The 6,000-nt window shown below is 51.0% G+C and overlaps 1 protein-coding gene across 15 annotated transcripts in view; it reads right to left on the minus strand.

Annotated features, from left to right (window-relative positions):
* EPB41L1 (erythrocyte membrane protein band 4.1 like 1) overlaps positions 1 to 2,032 on the minus strand; it is a 69,666-nt gene extending 67,634 nt beyond the window's left edge. For 13 of the 15 annotated variants that reach the window (XM_072026652.1, XM_027472843.3, XM_027472834.3 and 10 more), the window contains exon 1: positions 1,892 to 2,030. The gene's annotated coding sequence lies outside the window, so the exon portion shown is untranslated. Of the gene's footprint in view, positions 1 to 1,891 lie in introns of all 15 variants that reach the window. The other 2 variants (XM_072026653.1, XM_038166188.2) reach the window with 1 other exon arrangement.
* Between the last annotated feature and the right edge of the window lie 3,968 nt (positions 2,033 to 6,000).

Genomic DNA, 6,000 nt, shown 5'->3' on the forward strand with positions numbered 1-6,000 from the left:
TCTTCAGTCAACCTGGCCACCTCTCCTGGCTTCCCATGAACAGCATGCCAGAAGACACTTGCCCTGCAAGGCTGTCATATGTCATGGTGACGATGGCAGCAGCCCAGGAAACAGGACTCACTAAGCTCTTTGCCTGCACTAGACAGGAAAGGTACCAAAACCTTGTGCACCAGGAGTGCAGGCTCTTTTCTACAGTCATGCTTTTTGCACAGAAATACAACCCCAGACATTTTTTTATTTTTTTAGAAGCTTTGTACAAAACAAAACATCTCTCCTGAGAGTTTTGGAAAAGGCTGATGTCTCAAAAATCAGTAAAAATAAAAATGCTGGATAGTTCTAGCTACAACATCAATGCTTAACCAAAATGGTGGGAAAAAACCTTCCTGCAGAGCCAGCCTACCGTCAGTGCAAACATGCAGGCTCTGCAGCTAACCCAGAGCAGCATCACACCCTCCCAAGACACCCTGAACCCCTGCGGTCACAACCGGGGCTCTGCTATTTACAGCAGTGTCTGGTTTAATGACTCCATCGCCAGCTGAAGCTGCTGTTAAAGCAATAAACATGGCACAATGATTGTGAAGAGATGTGAATGCTCTGCTCACAGCAGTGGCTGCGAGCAGGGGAGGCAGCTCACGCCCCCAGGGGATGGCTACAAGCTGATGATTCACCAAATCTGGGGATTGCCCTTGCATAAGAAGGGAATGATTTGGACGAAAGGGGGTAATTGTATACCTGCCATATGCTACAATAACAAGGGTCTGACACAGCTCAAAGAACACACCCTGCCTCTCCTGCCAGGCTGGGGGTCCTCAGGGAGAGCATGGCTCTGAGCACCCTGGGGAGACCTGCACAGGCTCCGTGCCTGCCAAACCAGAAGCCAAAAACATACAATTAAAGAGCAATTGACTTGTCAGGATCACTACCCAAATCCAGCCTTCCCTCAGCTCCAAATGTGCTTGAAGACAACATGGGCACACTGCTGAAGGCCACAAGGACAGTTCCACAGCCTGCATAGCTGTGGCAGCTCAAGTCAAAGGGACGAGAGGCAGGGACAGAGGGCTGCAAAGGAGCCAGAGGGCTGCCAGGCAGCAGAGGGCTGCCAGAAGCAGACCTCGGTAACAAAAGGCTTCCCACACCTCAAGCTGTTTGGATGCAAAAGCCACTTTGAACAAGCCCAGTGTGAGAATATGAGGGAAAATGACAGCTAAGTGCAGGCAGAGGCTGATGCCTCTCTAGGTAGCTGGAAAAGCCACACCTCTCAGGGCATTTCAGCGGGGGGTGGCAGATCAGGAGTCACCTCACACCATCGACAGCTACATCAAACGCGGCTTTTCCATCGCCTGCTCCTGCAGCATTGCTGCAAATCTCCAGCTGCACATACCCAGACCTTTGTTTGTCCACAGAAGGGTCCCTACCACAACCCGCTGCGAGAGAAGGGCTGGGCGTGCAGGAGGGAAACAATACCACTGCAGAAGCAGCAATGGAAACGGCGTTTTCAACAGAAAGCACTGACAGAGAAGAGGGCCACACGGATCCCCTAAGACGATCTCCCGGGTAACCAGCCTATGGAGAAAATGCTGAGCTCAAGGATACCTCCAGAGCCCACCTCCTGCCATATGACGATACTCCAAAAATAACCGCAGAAATATGCGCGGACCCATTCCAAGTTGTTCCTGGCTCTCCGCGCATTCTCCCTCAAACCATAAATCGCCTCCCCAAAAACCAAAGCCCCGCGGCTCTTACAGCCACCCGCAGCTCCGGGCGGCTCCCTGCTGCAGGGCCGGGACCCGACCCTCACCGCCGCCTCCTCCTCCCCGCACCCCGGGCGGGCAGCGCGGCCCCAGCCCCTGCCCCTACCCCGATCCCCAGCTCCTCACTCCCGGCCGCTCACCTGGGCCCTCTCCGCCGCCTCCTCCTCCTCCTCCTCCTCCTCCGGGGCGCGGCCCCACGCCGCAGCGGCCGCCGCCTGCCGCCTGCCCGCCGTGCGGCGGGAGCGCAGCGCGGGGCGGCGCTGCGGGAAGGGACCGGCCCCGAGCCCGAGCCCGAGCCCGAGCCGCGCCGCCTGCCCGCCCACAGCCACAGCCCCGCCTGCCGGGAGCCGCCCCTGCCTCGGCCCGGCTCGGCTCTGCCCCGAGCGGAGCTGTGGCTGAGCTCGGGGTGGTTGTCTGGCTTCGGTATTTTCTGGCTGCCCCTCTCCGGGGGGTGCCGGTTGCTCTCCACCCACGCGTGCACCCCCCCAGCACCAGGCTCCGCTGTAGCCATCCACGAAACCTTTGTGGAGGACAAAGCTGAAGCGGCCCTCTCTGCCCTGCAGATGCTGAGGGTGGAGGAGAGGAGTGGGGTGTCAGGCACAGGTTAGCATGGGGCTGGGCTTCCCCCTTCCTGGCTATTCTTGTCCTGATGCCCAGGGCCAGCAAGCGTGTGCTGTGCTGGGCTCCAGCTGGGGCACGCAGGGCTCCAAGCACTGTGTGGTGTCCCTGGATTTCCCTGTTCTGCCAGTGACCCCAGGAAATGTAGGTCTGACCGGTCTGACCCAGCCCTCAGCACCCTCACCGGGACAAGGAACTGGAACTGGAACGAGTCTGGCTTCTTCGACTGCTTTATGAAGTGTCCCTTTATTAGCCACATCGAGGCTTTTTCCTGACAAGCCACACAGCAGCAGAGAGCACCAGTCACAAAACGAGGCTGCATGGTCCAGCGGTTAGAGCCAAGGCAGCACTGCCAGCAGGATTGTGGGCTCTAATCCCCCGCTGAGCTGTTGACTCACTGTGCAAACCCAGGCAGGTCCTGCCTCTTTGTGCCGCAGCGAAGCCCAGCTGGAAAGTTGGGTAAATAGCAGGAACCTCTTGGAGGAAAAAAAAAAAAAAAAAAAAAAAAAAAAAAAAAAAAAAAACACTGTGCCAGGGCCAAGCTCACCAAGCTTGAGGGAGGGCTTTCATTTACAAATAAATGACATTTAATCTTACTGCTCAGATTCCCCTTGCAGACATAGTTTTCACCTTCAGGCCTCTACCACAGTGCTGTGCTACCAGGTGCTGCTGAATGGGTGCCACCCCTTGCTGCTGCAGCAGCTGCAGTGCAGTCACAAGGGGCATCACTTGCCTGTCGTGCTGTGCTGGTTTTGTAGGGAACTTTTACAGGATAAAGGTTGAACGATATTGTTGCTAAAATAGGCACTGTTGTAGATCTGTGCACAGTCTTGAAGACTATTACTGCCTGTTTTCATCTTTCAGTTCATCCAATTGGAAAAAATAACAGTTCCTGCCTGATGGGTCAGAGTCTGTCATCCTCTGAAAAGAAATTTAAACGTTAAAAGTGAGTTTAGGTCAAAAACAAACAGTGGTTGACCACATACATAAGATATTCGTGATAGTTTTCTAATACCTAGCATGGCAGTATTCCCCCTGTGAAGCCAAGGAGCCAGCACAGGAACATGCAAAACAAATTCCTCCAGTGAGGAATCCCTTCTAGCATTGGTACAAATGGCGTAGCCTGAGCTGTCTTCCACTTACTAGGAAGTTAAAACTCCTCAGTTTAAGCTAAAATAACAGTTTCAGCTAAAACCAAATGCCCTCAGCAGTGCCGAAGACATGGAAAATGCAATTTATATGCATACTTAGCCATACAGCCCTCTGCCCACTGAAATGAAGAAGAGCTTAATTTGCTAAATATTGATCACCCCATCTTATGATGGATCCTCTTCTGGTTATTCAATAACAGACAAATAAGCTTTTGTACATCCTCATCATATTCCTGCTCAGTGATGGGAACAATAGAGATACCTGCTCAGGCCACACATTACAAATGGGGTGGTGGGAAGGGAACAGGTTTTTTTGTTGTTGTTTGTTTGCTTGTTTGTTCCCCGGAAAGCACTGAGGAAGTGAGAACTTTACAAGGTTTTTGGGAGCTTAACTGAAACAACAACAATCCCAAAGAAACTCAAAACAGCCCATACTTACTCAGTTGTTTCTTCAGAAAAATCCAATAAATTTCCCAATAAGTTAGCTTTTAATTAGAAAAGTTGTTTTAAATATCCAATTATTTTAAATATCCATTTAAAAATATATTATTATATATATATATATATTTTAAATATCCATTTAAATATCCATGATCCACTAGCAGCCCTAGGGAACTGTCTGTCCACCCACACCATGTTGGACATGGAGACCTTTGTTGCTCAGCTGTGCACGAGGGAAATCCCTGAGCCTCCTGCAGTGGCGAGGTGATGGAGGAGCCTGCAAGCACTCCTCACTGCTTGGACCACCTGGGACCCACGCTTTCGCAGCTGAAGTGAGATCTCCTGGCCACACTCCCATTGTCTGGCAGAATCGGCCTGAAAAAACAACATAAGAAAATACTAATGCCAGTACAAATAAATGAGGACTGGCATAAAAGGAAAGGCCTTGCAGATGTTTGATGTTTCAATGGTAGGACAGATTTGGTCACTGGGCTCTTACTAGATGTCCTCGAGAACTTGTATTTTTATAGTTTTTTAAAATTTTCCGGCACGTTTTCCCATTACAACTAAAATCTGCAGTGAGTCTGGCCTGGATTTATGGATAGAAACCAAAAGAGGTCAGGACATACTTCTGTAGTGACCCTTGACTGCATTTCTACATTCCTTGCTGTTACATGGTTTCTATTAACTCCTGTCTCATCATGACCGCTTTCCCTGCTGGAAGCAGTGTTAGCACTCCTTCCAGGCACAGAGCAAACTATTAATTAGTCCTTGCAATAACAGTGTCAGGGAAGCACACCTCTGGTTATTAATAATCGTTGCAAAGTGTTCGTCATCAGATCTGCAAATACAAGGATGTAGCAAAAGTCAGTGTGATCATGTTCCTGCCCACTTGCAACAGGAGGTGAACACATCCCCGTGTGCATACACGTGCACACACACAGGCACGCACAAGCACAATCTGGTTCACTGCCAGATCTGCCTTGCAGTTGTCAAGCCCTGCCTGTGACCAGCTCTTGGGCTGTGGGGGACAGTGGAGGAACTGAGCGCACCGAAAGCTTTTAATCCATAAAACCCAGCAGCATGGAAAGAAGAGCATGTGGTTTTGGAAAGAGATTATTCTGAGAATCCTTGCCTGAGCTGCTGCTAGAAGTAATGCTCTGCGGTGACAACCTTTCTTGCCTCTCTTGTTTATGCAGGCCATGAAAAGGCCCTTTGTGGCTCTCAGGGAGCCAGCTGCCAGCTGGGAGCAGTGAGATACTCCATGTGCTCCTCATCTCCTTCCCACTTGGCAAACTTGTGCCTGCAGTGAGGTACAGGGTGCCTGACGGTTGAGGGGGGCTTGCAGAAGCAGCCAGCCCTGCTGGAGAGGGAGCACGACTCCTGGCACTGCACTCCTGGGCACTTTCTGCCCTGCATGCCTTTTGGAGGTGGGGAACCCACTGGTGAGCTTCCAGCAGCTTCAGGCCAATGTTTCCATCCAAAGAAAACACATGCAGCTCTTGGTACTCATGCAGGGCCATCTGTGCCATCTTCCTCCAGGTTGTTTGAGTGGGACCCAAAGCCTGAAGAAGTCTCTGGGACTAAGATATCGCCAGATAACTTAGATCAAACCTTGTATCCCTATGTGTCTGGAGCCCTGGAGTCTTTGGGGATACGCAGCCCTCCCACTGCCTTCATCCTGCTTCCCAAGTAACAAGATCTAGTGGCAAAATGCAGTCTAGGCCTGCCGATCTTCAAATGGTTGAGCATAACTTTGGGTAGTTATGCATGTCCTTGACAACTAAGAACACAAGGGACAGGAAATGTGTTTTTAAAATTTAATCAAAAGAGATTCATAACCTGCCTAATAGTTGTAACACATTCCAGCTTGGAGGGGTAACAGGATTTCAGTGGGAAGAACTGCAGCATCTCTGGGGTGCAGGGAGGAAGGCATATTTGCCCACTTTCTAGGCAGGGAACCTGAGGACTAGGGCAGGATGTGGGTTGCCTCTTGCCACGAGACCGAGTTATAAACTGCAAAGTAACCAGGAAAGCAC

The sequence above is a fragment of the Anas platyrhynchos genome, chromosome 21 (assembly GCF_047663525.1).
Source record: "Anas platyrhynchos isolate ZD024472 breed Pekin duck chromosome 21, IASCAAS_PekinDuck_T2T, whole genome shotgun sequence".
Lineage (NCBI taxonomy): Eukaryota > Metazoa > Chordata > Aves > Anseriformes > Anatidae > Anas > Anas platyrhynchos.